The following is a 13,942-nucleotide window of genomic DNA, read 5'->3' as shown; positions in this document are numbered from 1 at the left end:
GGCAGACGGGCATGCAGGGCGCAGTGCGGATCTGGCTCTGTCCACTCACCTACGGCAGACGGTCAGGCAGGGCGCAGTGCAGATCTGGCTGTGTCCACTCGCCCACGGGAGACGGTCAGGCAGTGCGCAGTGCGGATCTGGCTGTGTCCACTCGCCCCCGGCAGACGGTCAGGCAGGGCGCAGCGCGGATCTGGCTGTGTCCACTCACCGACGGGAGACGGGCAGGCAAGGTGCAGTGCGGATCTGGCTGTGTCCACTCACCCACGGGAGACGGGCAGGCAGGGCGCAGTGTGGATCTGGCTGTGTCCACTTACTCACGTGAGAAAGGCAGGCAAGGCGCAGTACAGATCTGGCTGTGTCCACTCACCCACGGGAGACGGGCAGGCAGGGCGCAGTGCGGATCTGGCTGTGTCCACTCACTGACGGGAGACGGGCAGGCAAGTCGCAGTGCGGATCTGGCTGTGTCCACTCACCCAGGGGAGATGGGCAGGCAAGGCGCAGTGTGGATCTGGCTGTGTCCACTCACCCACGGGAGACGGGCAGAGAGGGTGCTGTGTGGATATGGCTATGTCCAGTGACCCACGGCAGACAGGCAGACAAGGCGCAGTGCGGATCTGGCTGTGTCCACTCACCCACGGGAGACGGTCAGGCAGGGTGCAGTGCGGATCCGTCTGTGTCCACTCACCCACGGGAGATGGGCAGAGACGGTGCTGTGTAGATCTGGCTATGTCCACTGACCCACGGCAGACGGGCAGGCAGAGCGCAGTACGGATCTTGCTGTGTCCACTCACCCACGGCAGGCGGTCAGGCAGGGCGCAGTGCGGATCTGGCTGTGTACACGCACCCACAGCAGGCGGTCAGGAAGTGCGCATTGCGGATCTGGCTGTGTCCACTCACCCACGGGAGAAGGGCAGGCAAGGCGCAGTGCGGATCTGGCTGTGTCCACTCACCCATGGGAGACGGTCTGGCAGGGCGCAGTGCGGATCCGGCTGTGTCCACTCACGCACGGGAGATGGGCAGAGACGGTGCTGTGTGGATCTGGCTATGTCCACTGACCCACGGCACACGGGCAGTCAGGGAGCAGTACGGATCTGCCTGTGTCCACTCACCCACGGCAGGCGGTCAGGCAGGGCGCAGTGCGGATCTGGCTGTGTCCACGCACCCACAGCAGGCGGTCAGGCAGTGCGCAGTGCGGATCTGGCTGTGTCCACTCACCCACGGCAGACGGGCAGGCAGGGCGCAGTGTGGATCTGGCTGTGTCCACTCACCCACGGCAGACGGTAAGGCAGGGCGCAGTGCGGATCTGGCTCTGTCCACTCGCCCACGGCAGACGGCCAGGCAGGGCGCAGTGCGGATCTGGCTGTGTCCACTGGCCCACGGGAGTCGGGCAGGCAGGGCACAGTGCGGATCTGGCTGTGTCCACTCACCGACGGGAGACGGGCAGGCAGCGCGCAGTGCGGATCCGGCTGTGTCCACTCACCCACGGGAGATGGGCAGAGACGGTGCTGTGTGGATCTGGCTATGTCCTCTCACCCACGGCAGACTGGCAGGCAGGGCGCAGTACGGATCTGGCTGTGTCCACTCACCCACGGCAGCCGGTCAGGCAGGGCGCAGTGCGGATCTGGCTGTGTCCACTCACCCACGGCAGACGGTCAGGCAGGGCGCAGTGCGGATCTGGCTGTGTCCACTCACCCACGGCAGACGGTCAGGCAGGGCGCAGTGCGGAACTGGCTGTGTCCACGCACCCACAGCAGGCGGTCAGGAAGTGCGCAGTGCGGATCTGGCTGTGTCCACTCACCCACGGCAGACGGTCAGGCAGGGCGCAGTGCGGATGTGGCTGTGTCCACTCACCCACGGCAGACGGTCAGGCAGGGCGCAGTGCGGATCTGGCTGTGTCCACTCACCCACGGCAGACGGTCAGGCAGGGCGCAGTGCGGAACTGGCTGTGTCCACGCACCCACGGGAGACGGGCAGGCAGGGCGCAATGCGGATCTGGCTGTGTCCACTCACCCACGGCAGACGGTCAGGCAGGGTGCAGTTCGGATCTGGCTGTGTCCACTCACCCACGGGAGACGGGCAAGCAGTGCGCAGTGCGGATCTGGCTGTGTCCACTCACCCACGTCAGACGGGCAGGCAAGGCGCAGTGCGGATCTGGCTGTGTCCACTCACCCACGCTAGACCGTCAGGCAGGGCGCAGTGCGGATCCGGCTGTGTCCACTCACCCACGGGAGATGGGCAGAGACGGTGCTGTGTGGATCTGGCTATGTACACTGACCCACGGCAGACGGGCAGGCAGGGCGCAGTACGGATCTGGCTGTGTCCACTCACCCACGGCAGGCGTTCAGGCAGGGTGCAGTGCGGATCTGGCTGTGTCCACGCACCCACAGCAGGCGGTCAGGCAGTGCGCAGTGCGGATCTGGCTGTGTCCAGTCGCCCACGGGAGACGGGCAGGAAGGGCGCAGTGCGGATCTGGCTGTGTCCACTCACTGATGGGAGACGGGCTGGCAAGGCGCAGTGCGGATCTGGCTGTGTCCACTCACCCACGGGAGTCGGGCAGGCTGGGCGCAGTGCGGATCTGGCTGTGTCCACTCACACACGGGAGACGGGCAGCCAAGGCGCAGTGTGGATCTGGCTGTGTCCACTCACCCACGGGAGACGGGCAGAGAGGGTGCTGTGTGGATATGGCTATGTCCACTGACCCACGGCTGACGGGCAGACAGGGCGCAGTTCGGATCTGGCTGTGTCCACTCACCCACGGCAGACGGTCAGGCAGGGTGCAGTGCGGATCCGGCTGTGTCCACTCAAGCACGGGAGATGGGCAGAGACGGTGCTGTGTGGATCTGGCTATGTCCACTGACCCACGGCAGACGGGCAAGCAGGGCGCATTACGGATCTGGCTGTGTCCATTCACCCACGGCAGGCGGTCAGGCAGGGCGCAGTGCGGATCTGGCTGTGTCCACGCACCCACAGCAGTCGGTCAGGCAGTGCGCAGTGCGGATCTGGCTGTGTCCACTCACCCACTGCAGACGGTCAGGAAGGGCGCAGTGCGGATCTGGCTGTGTCCTCTCACCCACGGCAGACGGGCAGGCAGGGCGCAGTGTGGATCTGGCTGTGTCCACTCACCCACGGCAGACGGTCAGGCAGGGCGCAGTGCGGATCTGGCTGTGTCCACTCGCCCACGGCAGACGGGCAGGCAGGGCGCAGTGCAGATCTGGCTGTGTCCACTCGCCCACGGGAGACGGGCAGGCAGGGCGCAGTGCGGATCTGGCTGTGTCCACTCACCCACGGGAGATGGGCAGAGACGGTGCTGTGTGGATCTGGCTATGTCCACTGACCCACGGCAGACGGGCAGGCAGGGCGCAGTGCGGATCTGGCTGTGTCCACTCACACACGGCAGACGGTCAGGCAGGGTGCAGTGCGGATCTGGCTGTGTCCACTCACCCACGGGAGACGGGCAGGCAAGGCGCAGTGCGGATCTGGCTGTGTCCACTCACCCACGAGAGACGGGCAGGGAGCGCGCAGTGCGGATCCGGCTGTGTCCACTCACCCACGGGAGATGGGCAGAGACGGTGCTGTGTGGATCTGGCTATGTCCACTGACCCACGGCTGGCGGTCAGGAAGGGCGCAGTGCGGATCTGGCTGTGTCCAGTCACCCACGGCAGACGGTCAGGTAGGGCGCAGTGCGGATCTGACTGTGTCCACTCACCCACGGCAGACGGGCAGGCAGGGCGCAGTGCGGATCTTGCTGTGTCCACTCGCCCACGGGAGACGGGCAGGCAGGGCGCAGTGCGGATCTGGCTGTGTCCACTCACCCACGGAAGACGGTCAGGCAGGGCGCAGTGCGGATCTGGCTGTGTCCACTCGCTAACGGCAGACGGGCAGGCAGGGCGCAGTGTGGATCTGGCTGTGTCCACTCGCCCACGGCAGACGGTCAGGCAGGGCGCAGTGCGGATCTGGCTGTGTCCACTCACCCACGGCAGACGGTCAGGCAGGGTGTAGTGCGGATCTGGCTGTGTCCACTCACCCACGGCAGACGGGCAAGCAAGGCGCAGTGCGGATCTGGCTGTGTCCACTCACCCACGGCAGACGGTCAGGCAGGGTGCAGTGCGGATCTGGCTGTGTCCACTCACCCATGGGAGACGGGCAGGCAGGGCGCAGTGCGGATCTGGCTGTGTCCACTCGCCCACGGGAGACGGGCAGGCAGGGCACAGTGCGGATCTGGCTGTGTCCACTCACCCACGGGAGACGGGCAGGCAGGGCGCAGTGCGGATCTGGCTGTGTTCACTCACGGACGGGAGACGGGCAGGCAAGGCGCAGTTCGGATCTGGCTCTGTCCACTCACCCACGGGAGACGGTCAGGCAGGGCGCAGTGCGGATCTGGCTGTGTCCACTCACCCACGGTAGACGGGCAGGCAGGGCGCAGTGTGGATCTGGCTGTGTCCAGTCACCCACGGGACACGGGCAGGCAGGGCGCAGTGCGGATCTGGCTGTGTGCACTAACCGACGGGAGACGTGAAGGCAAGGTGCAGTGCGGATCTGGCTGTGTCCACTCACCCACGGCAGGCGGTCAGGCAGGGCGCAGTGCGGATCTGGCTGTGTCCACTCACCCACGGCAGATGGTCAGGCAGCGCGCAGTGCGGATCTGGCTGTATCCACTCACCCACGTTAGACGAGCAGGCAGGGCGCAGTTCGGATCTGGCTGTGTCCACTCACTGACGGGAGACGGGCAGGGAAGGCGCAGTGCGGATCTGGCTGTGTCCACTCACCCATGGGAGACGGGCAGGCAGGGCGCAGTGCGGATCTGGCTGTGTCCACTCACCCACGGGAGACGGGCAGGCAGGACGCAGTGCGGATCTGGCTGTGTCCACTCACCCAGGCAAGACGGGCAGGCAAGGCGCAGTGTGGATCTGGCTGTGTCCACTCACCCACGGGAGACGGGCAGGTAGCGCGCAGTGCGGATCCTGCTGTGTCCAATCACCCACGGGAGATGGGCAGAGACGGTGCTGTGTGGATCTGGCTATGTCCACTGACCCACGGCAGGCGGTCAGGAAGGGCGCAGTGCGGATCTGGCTGTGTCCACTCACCCACGGCAGGCGGTCAGGCAGGGCGAAGTGCGGATCTGGCTGTGTCCACTCACCCACGGCAGACGGTCAGGTAGGGCGCAGTGCGGATCTGGCTGTGTCCACTCACCCACGGCAGACGGGCAGGCAGGGCGCAGTGCGGATCTTGCTGTGTCCACTCACCCACGGGAGACGGGCAGGCAGGGCGCAGTGCGGATCTGGCTGTGTCCAAACACCCACGGAAGACGGTCAGGCAGGGCGCAGTGCGGATCTGGCTGTGTCCACTGACCCACGGCAGACGGGCAGGCAGGGCGCAGTGCGGATCTGGCTGTGTCCACTGGCCCACAGGAGACGGGCAGGCAGGGCGCAGTGCGGATATGGCTGTGTCCACTCACCCACGGCAGGCGGTCAGGCAGGGCGCAGTGCGGATCTGGCTGTGTCCACTCACCCACGGGAGAAGGGCATGCAAGGCGAAGTGCGGATCTGGCTGTGTCCACTCACCCACGGGAGACGGTCAGGCAGGGCGCAGTGCGGATCCGGCTGTGTCCACTCACGCACGGGAGATGGGCAGAGACGGTGCTGTGTGGATCTGGCTATGTCCACTGACCCACGGCAGACGGGCAGGCAGGGAGCAGTACGGATCTGGCTGTGTCCACTCACCCACGGCAGGCGGTCAGGCAGGGCGCAGGGCGGATCTGGCTGTGTCCACGCACCCACAGCAGGCGGTCAGGCAGTGCGCAGTGCGGATCTGGCTGTGTCCACTCACCCACGGCAGACGGTCAAGCAGGGCGCAGTGCGGATCTGGCTGTGTCCATTCACCCACGGCAGACGGGCAGGCAGGGCGCAGTGTGGATCTGGCTGTGTCCACTCACACACGGCAGACGGTAAGGCAGGGCGCAGTGCGGATCTGGCTGTGTCCACTCGCCCACGGCAGACGGGCAGGCAAGGCGCAGTGCGGATCTGGCTGTGTCCACTCGCCCACGGGAGTCGGGCAGGCAGGGCGCAGTGCGGATCTGGCTGTGTCCACTCACCCACGGGAGACGGGCAGGCAGCGCGCAGTGCGGATCCGGCTGTGTCCACTCACCCACGGGAGATGGGCAGAGACGGTGCTGTGTGGATCTGGCTATGTCCTCTGACCCACGGCAGACTGGCAGGCAGGGCGCAGTACGGATCTGGCTGTGTCAACTCACCCACGGCAGGCGGTCAGGCAGGGCGCAGTGCGGATCTGGCTGTGTCCACTCACCCACGGCAGACGGTCAGGCAGTGCGCAGTGCGGATCTGGCTGTGTCCACTCGCCCACGGCAGACGGGCAGGAAGGGCGCAGTGCGGATCTGGCTGTGTCCACTCGCCCACGGGAGACGGGCAGGCAGGGAGCAGTGTGGATCTGGCTGTGTCCACTCACCCACGGCAGACGGTCAGGCAGTGCGCAGTGCGGATCTGGCTGTGTCCACACACCCACGGCACAAGGGCAGGCAGGGCGCAGTGCGGATCTGGCTGTGTCCACTCGCCCACGGGAGACGGGCAGGCAGGGCGCAGTGCGGATCTGGCTGTGTCCACTCACCCACGGCAGACGGGCAGGCAGGGCGCAGTGCGGATCTGGCTGTGTCCACTCACCCACGGCAGAAGGGCAGGCAGGGCGCAGTGCGGATGTGGCTGTGTCCACTCGCCCACGGGAGACGGTCAGGCAGGGCGCAGTGCGGATCTGGCTGTGTCCACTCACCCACGGGAGATGGGCAGGCAGGGCGCAGTGCGGATCTGGCTGTGTCCACTCACTCAGGGGAGACGGGCAGGCAAGGCGCAGTGTGGATCTGGCTGTGTCCACTCACCCACGGGAGACGGGCAGGCAGGGCACAGTGCGGATCTGGCTGTGTCCACTCACCCACAGGAGACGGGCAGGCAGGGCGCAGTGCGGATCTGGCTGTGTCCACTCACTGACGGGAGACGGGCAGGCAAGGCACAGTGCGGATCTGGCTGTGTCCACTCACCCACGGGAGACGGGCAGGCAAGGCGCAGTTCAGATCTGGCTGTGTCCACGCACCCACAGCAGGCGGTCAGGCAGTGCGCAGTGCGGATCTGGCTGTGTCCACTCACACACGGCAGACGGTCAGGCAGGGCGCAGTGCGGATCTGGCTGTGTCCACTCGCCCACGGCAGACGGGCAGGCAGCGCGCAGTGTGGATCTGGCTGTGTCCACTCACCAACGGCAGACGGTCAGGCAGGGCGCAGTGCGGATCTGGCTGTGTCCACTCACCCTCGGCAGACGGACAGGCAGGGCGCAGTGCGGATCTCGCTGTGTCCACTCGCCTACGGGAGACGGGCAGGCAGGGCGCAGTGCGGATCTGGCTGTGTCCACTCACCCACGGGAGACGGGCAGGCAGGGCGCAGTTCAGATCTGGCTGTGTCCACGCACCCACAGCAGGCGGTCAGGCAGTGCGCAGTGCGGATCTGGCTGTGTCCACTCACCCACGTGAGACGGACAGGCAAGGCGCAGTGCGGATCTGGCTGTGTCCACTCACCCACGTGAGACGGGCAGGCAAGGCGCAGTGCGGATCTGGCTGTGTCCACTCACCTACGGGAGACGGTCAGGCAGGGCGCAGTGCGGATCCGGCTGTGTCCATTCACCCACGGGAGATGGGCAGACACGGTGCTATGTGGATCTGGCTATGTCCTCTGACCCACGGCAGACGGGAAGGCAGGGTGCAGTATGGATCTGGCTGTGTCCACTCACCCACGGCAGGCGGTCAGGCAGGGCGCAGTGCGGATCTGGCTGTGTCCACGCACCCATGCAGGCGGTCAGGCAGTGCGCAGTGCGGATCTGGCTGTGTCCACTCACCCACGGCAGACGGTCAGGCAGGGCACAGTGCGGATCTGGCGGTGTCCACTAACCCACGGCAGACGGGCAGGCAGGGCGCAGTGTGGATCTGGCTGTGTCCACTCACCCACGGCAGACGGTCAGGCAGGGCGCAGTGCGGATCTGGCTGTGTCCACACACCCACGGAAGAAGGGCAGGCAGGGCGCAGTGCGGATCTGGCTGTGTCCAGTGGCCCACGGGAGACGGGCAGGCAGGGCGCAGTGCGGATCTGGCTGTGTCCACTCGCCCACATGAGACGGGCAGGCAAGGCGCAGTGCGGATCTGGCTGTGTCCACTCACCTACGGGAGACGGTCAGGCAGGGCGCAGTGCGGATCCGGCTGAGTCCACTCACCCACGGGAGATGGGCAGAGACGGTGCTATGTGGATCTGGCTATGTCCTCTGACCCACGGCAGACGGGCAGGCAGGGCGCAGTATGGATCTGGCTGTGTCCACTCACCCACGGCAGGCGGTCAGGCAGGGCGCAGTGCGGATCTGGCTGAGTCCACGCACCCACAGCAAGCGGTCAGGCAGTGCACAGTGCGGATCTGGCTGTGTCCACTCACCCACGGCAGACGGTCAGGCAGGGCGCAGTGCGGATCTGGCTGTGTCCACTCACCCACGGCAGACGGGCAGGCAGGGCGCAGTGTGGATCTGGCTGTGTCCACTCACCCACGGCAGACGGTCAGGCAGGGCGCAGTGCGGATCTGGCTGTGTCCACACACCCACGGCTGAAGGGCAGGCAGGGCGCAGTGTGGATCTGGCTGTGTCCACTCGCCCACGGGAGACGGGCAGGCAGGGCGCAGTGCGGATCTGGCTGTGTCCACTCACACACGGAGTCGGTCAGGCAGGGCGCAGTGCGGATCTTGCTGTGTCCACTCACCCACGGCAGAAGGGCAGGCAGGGCGCAGTGCGGATGTGGCTGTGTCCACTCGCCCACGGGAGACGGGGAGGCAGGGCACAGTGCGGATCTGGCTGTGTCCACTCACCCACGGCAGGCGGTCAGGCAGGGCGCAGTGCGGATCTGGCTGTGTCAACTCACACACGGCAGACGGTAAGGCAGGGCGCTGAGCGGATATGGCTGTGTCGACTCGCCCATGGCAGACGGGCAGGCAGCGCGCAGTGTGGATCTGGCTGTGTCCACTCACCCACGGCAGACGGTCAGGCAGGGCGCAGTGCGGATCTGGCTGTGTCCACTCGCCCACGGCAGACGGGCTTGCAGGGCGCAGTGCGGATCTGGCTATGTCCATCGCCCACAGGAGATGGGCAGGCAGGGCGCAGTGCGGATCTGGCTGTGTCCAGTCACCCACGGGAGACGGGCAGGCAGGGCGCAGTGCGGATCTGGCTGTGTCGACTCACTGACGGGAGACGGGCAGGCAAGGCGCAGTGCGGATCTGGCTGTGTCCACTCACCCACGGCAGACGGTCAGGCAGGGCGCAGTGCGGATCTGGCTGTGTCCACTCACCCACGGCAGACGGGCAGGCAGGGCGCAGTGTGGATCTGGCTGTGTCCACTCACCCACGGCAGACGGTCAGGCAGGGCACAGTGCGGATCTGGCTGTGTCCACTGACCCACGGCAGACGGGCAGGCAGGGCGCAGTGCGGATCTCGCTGTGTCCACTCACCCACGGCAGACGGGCAGGCAGGGCGCAGTGCGGATCTGGCTGTGTCCACTGGCCCACGAGAGACGGGCAGGCAGGGCGCAGTGCGGATCTGGCTGTGTCCACTCACCCACGTGAGACGGGCAGGCAAGGCGCAGTGCGGATCTGGCTGTGTCCACTCACCTACGGGAGACGATCAGGCAGGGCGCAGTGCGGATCCGGCTGTGTCCACTCACCCACGGGATATGGGCAGAGACGGTGCTATGTGGATCTGGCTATGTCCACTGCCCCACGGCAGACGGGCAGGCAGGGCGCAGTACGGATCTGGCTGTGTCCACTCACCCACGGCAGGCGGTCAGGCAGGGCGCAGTTCGGATCTGGTTGTGTCCACGCACCCACAGCAAGCGGTCAGGCAGTGCGCAGTGCGGATTTAGCTGTGTCCACTCACCCACGGCAGACGGTCAGGCAGGGCGCAGTGCGGATCTGGCTGTGTCCACTCACCCACGGCAGACGGGCAGGCAGGGCGCAGTGCGGATCTGGCTGTGTCCACGCACCCACTGCAGGCGGTCAGGCAGGGCGCAGTGCGGATCTGGCTGTGTCCACTCACCCACGGCAGACGGTCAGGCAGGGCGCTGAGCGGATCTGGCTGTGTCCATTCGCCCATGGCAGACGGGCAGGCAGCGCGCAGTGTGGATCTCGCTGTGTCCACTCACCCACGGCAGACGGTCAGGCAAGGCGCAGTGCGGATCTGGCTGTGTCCACTCGCCCACGGGAGACGGGCAGGCAGGGCGCAGTGCGGATCTGGCTGTGTCCACTCGCCCACGGGAGACGGGCAGGCAGGGCGCAGTGTGGATCTAGCTGTGTCCACTCACCCACGGCAGACGGTCAGGCAGGGCGCAGTGCAGATCTGGCTGTGTCCACACACCCACGGCACAAGGGCAGGCAGGGCGCAGTGCGGATCTGGCTGTGTCCACTCGCCCACGGGAGACGGGCAGGCAGGGCGCAGTGCGGATCTGGCTGTGTCCACTCACCCACGGCAGACGGGCAGGCAGGGCGCAGTGCGGATCTGGCTGTGTCCACTCACCCACGGCAGAAGGGCAGGCAGGGCGCAGTGCGGATGTGGCTGTGTCCACTCGCCCACGGGAGACAGGCAGGCAGGGCGCAGTGCGGATCTGGCTGTGTCCACTCACCCACGGCAGGCGGTCAGGCAGGGCGCAGTGCGGATCTGGCTGTGTCCACTCACCCACGGCAGACGGTCAGGCAGGGCGCTGAGCGGATATGGCTGTGTCCACTCGCCCATGGCCGACGGACAGGCAGCGCGCAGTGTGGATCTGGCTGTGTCCACTCACCCACGGCAGACGGTCAGGCAGGGCGCAGTGCGGATCTGGCTGTGTCCACTCGCCCACGGCAGACGGGCTTGCAGGGCGCAGTGTGGATCTGGCTGTGTCCACTCACCCACGGCAGACGGTCAGGCAGGGCGCAGTGCGGATCTGGCTGTGTCCACTCGCCCACGGCTGACGGGCAGGCAGGACGCAGTGCGGATCTGGCGGTGTCCACTCACCCACGTGAGACGGTCAGGCAAGGCACAGTGCAGATCTGGCTGTGTCCACTCACCTACGGGAGACGGTCAGGCAGGGTGCAGTGCGGATCCAGCTGTGTCCACTCACCCACGGGAGATGGGCAGAGACGGTGCTATGTGGATCTGGCTATGTCCACTGCCCCTCGGCAGACGGGCAGGCAGGGCGCAGTACGGATCTGGCTGTGTCCACTCACCCACGGCAGGCGGTAAGGCAGGGCGCAGTGCGGATCTGGCTGTGTCCACTCACCCACGGCAGACGGGCAGGCTGTGCGCAGTGCGGATCGGGCTGTGTCTACTCGCCCACGGCAGACGGGCAGGAAGGGCGCAGTGTGGATCTGGCTGTGTCCACTCACCCACGGCAGACGGTCAGGCAGGGCGCAGTGCGGATCTGGCTGTGTCTACTCGCCCACGGCAGACGGGCAGGCAGGGCGCAGTGCGGATCTCGCTGTGTCCACTCACCCACGTGAGACGGTCAGGCAGGGCGCAGTGCGGATCTGGCAGTGTCCACTCACCTACGGGAGACGGTCAGGCAGGGCGCAGTGCGGATCCCGCTGTGTCCACTCACCCACGGGAGATGGGCAGAGACGGTACTATGTGGATCTGGCTATGTCCACTGCCCCACGGCAGACGGGCAGGCAGGGCGCAGTACGGATCTGGCTGTGTCCACTCACCCACGGCAGGCGGTCAGGCATGGCGCAGTGCGGATCTGGCTGTGTCCACGCACCCACAGCAGGCGGTCAGGCAGTGCGCAGTGCGGATCTGGCTGTGTCCACTCACCCACGGCAGACGGTCAGGCAGGGCGCAGTGCGGATCTGGCTGTGTCCACTCACCCACGACAGACGGGCTGGCAGGGCGCAGTGTGGATCTGGCTGTGTCCACTGACCCACGGCAGATGGTCAGGCAGAGCGCAGTGCGGATCTGGCTGTGTCCACTCACCCACGGCAGAAGGGCAGGCAGGGCGCAGTGCGGATCTGGCTGTGTCCATTCGCCCACGGGAGACGGGCAGGCAGGGCGCAGTGCGGATCTGGCTGTGTCCACGCACCCATAGCAGGCAGTAAGGCAGGGCGCAGTGCGGATCTGGCTGTGTCCACTCACCCACAGCAGACGGTCAGGCAGTGTGCAGTGCGGATCTGGCTGTGTCCACTCGCCCACGGCAGACGGGCAGGCAGCGCGCAGTGTGGATCTGCCTGTGTCCACTCACCAACGGCAAACGGTCAGGCAGGGCGCAGTGCGGATCTGGCTGTATCCACTCGCCCTCGGCAGACGGGCAGGCAGGGCGCAGTGCGGATCTGGCTGTGTCCACTCGCCCACGGGAGACGGGCAGGCAGGGCACAGTGCGGATCTGGCTGTGTCCACTCACCCACGGCAGGCGGTCAGGCAGGGCGCAGTGCGGATCTGGCTGTGTCCACTCACCCACGGCAGACGGTCAGGCAGGGCGCAGTGCGGATCTGGCTGTGTCCACTCGCCCACGGGAGACGGGCAGGCAGGGCACAGTGCGGATCTGGCTGTGTCCACTCACCCACGGCAGGCGGTCAGGCAGGGCGCAGTGCGGATCTGGCTGTGTCCACTCACCCACGGCAGACGGTCAGGCAGGGCGCAGTGCGGATCTGGCTGTGTCCACTCACCCACGGCAGACGGGCAGGCACGGCGCAGTGCGGATCTGGCTGTGTCCACTCACCCACGGCAGACGGTCAGGCAGGGCGCAGTGCGGATCTGGCTGTGTCCACTCACCCACGGCAGGCGGTCAGGCAGGGCGCAGTGCGGATCTGGCTGTGTCCACACACCCACGGCAGAAGGGCAGGCAGGGCGCAGTATGGATCTGGCTGTGTCCACTCACCCACGGCAGACGGGCAGGCAGGGTGCAGTGCGGATCTGGCTGTGTCCACGCACCCACAGCAGGCGGTCAGGCAGTGCGCAGTGCCGATCTGGCTGTGTCCACTCACCCACGGCAGACGGTCAGGCAGGGCGCAGTGCGGATCTGGCTGTGTCCACACACCCACGGCAGAAGGGCAGGCAGGGCGCAGTGCGGATCTGGCTGTGTCCACTCGCCGACGGGAGACGGGCAGGCAGGGCGCAGTGCGGATCTGGCTGTGTCCACTCACACACGGCAGACGGTCAGGCAGGGCACTGAGCGGATATGGCTGTGTCCACTCGCCCATGGCAGACGGGCAGGCAGCGCGCAGTGTGGATCTGGCTGTGTCCACTCACCCACGGCAGACGGTCAGGTAGGGCGCAGTGCGGATCTGGCTGTGTCCACTCGCCCACGGCAGACGGGCTTGCAGGGCGCAGTGCGGATCTGGCTATGTCCATCGCCCACGGGAGACGGGCAGGCAGGGCGCAGTGCGGATCTGGCTGTGTCCATTCACCCACGGGAGACGGGCAGGCAGGGCGCAGTGCGGATCTGGCTGTGTCCACTCACTGACGGGAGACGGGCAGGCAAGGCGCAGTGCGGATCTAGCTGTGTCCACTCACCCACGGGAGACGGACAGGCAGGGCGCAGTGCGGATCTGGCTGTGTCCACTCACCCAGGGGAGACGGGCAGGCAAAGGCGCAGTGTGGATCTGGCTGTGTCCACTCACCCACGGGAGACGGGCAGGCAGGGCGCAGTGCGGATCTGGCTGTGTCCACTCACCCAGGGGAGACGGGCAGGCAAGGCGCAGTGTGGATCTGGCTGTGTCCACCCACCCACGGGAGACGGGCAGGCAGGGCGCAGTGTGTATCTGGCTGTGTCCACTCACCCACGGCAGACGGTCGGGCAGGGCGCACTGCGGATCTGGCTGTGTCCACTCACCCACGGCAGACGGTCAGGCAGGGCGCAGTGCGGATCTGGCTGTGTCCACTCACCCACGGCAGA

This window comes from Microcebus murinus, chromosome 13, assembly GCF_040939455.1.
Source record: "Microcebus murinus isolate Inina chromosome 13, M.murinus_Inina_mat1.0, whole genome shotgun sequence".
NCBI lineage: Eukaryota > Metazoa > Chordata > Mammalia > Primates > Cheirogaleidae > Microcebus > Microcebus murinus.
The sequence above is the reverse complement of the archived record's forward strand: the minus strand, read 5'-3'. Positions refer to the sequence as shown.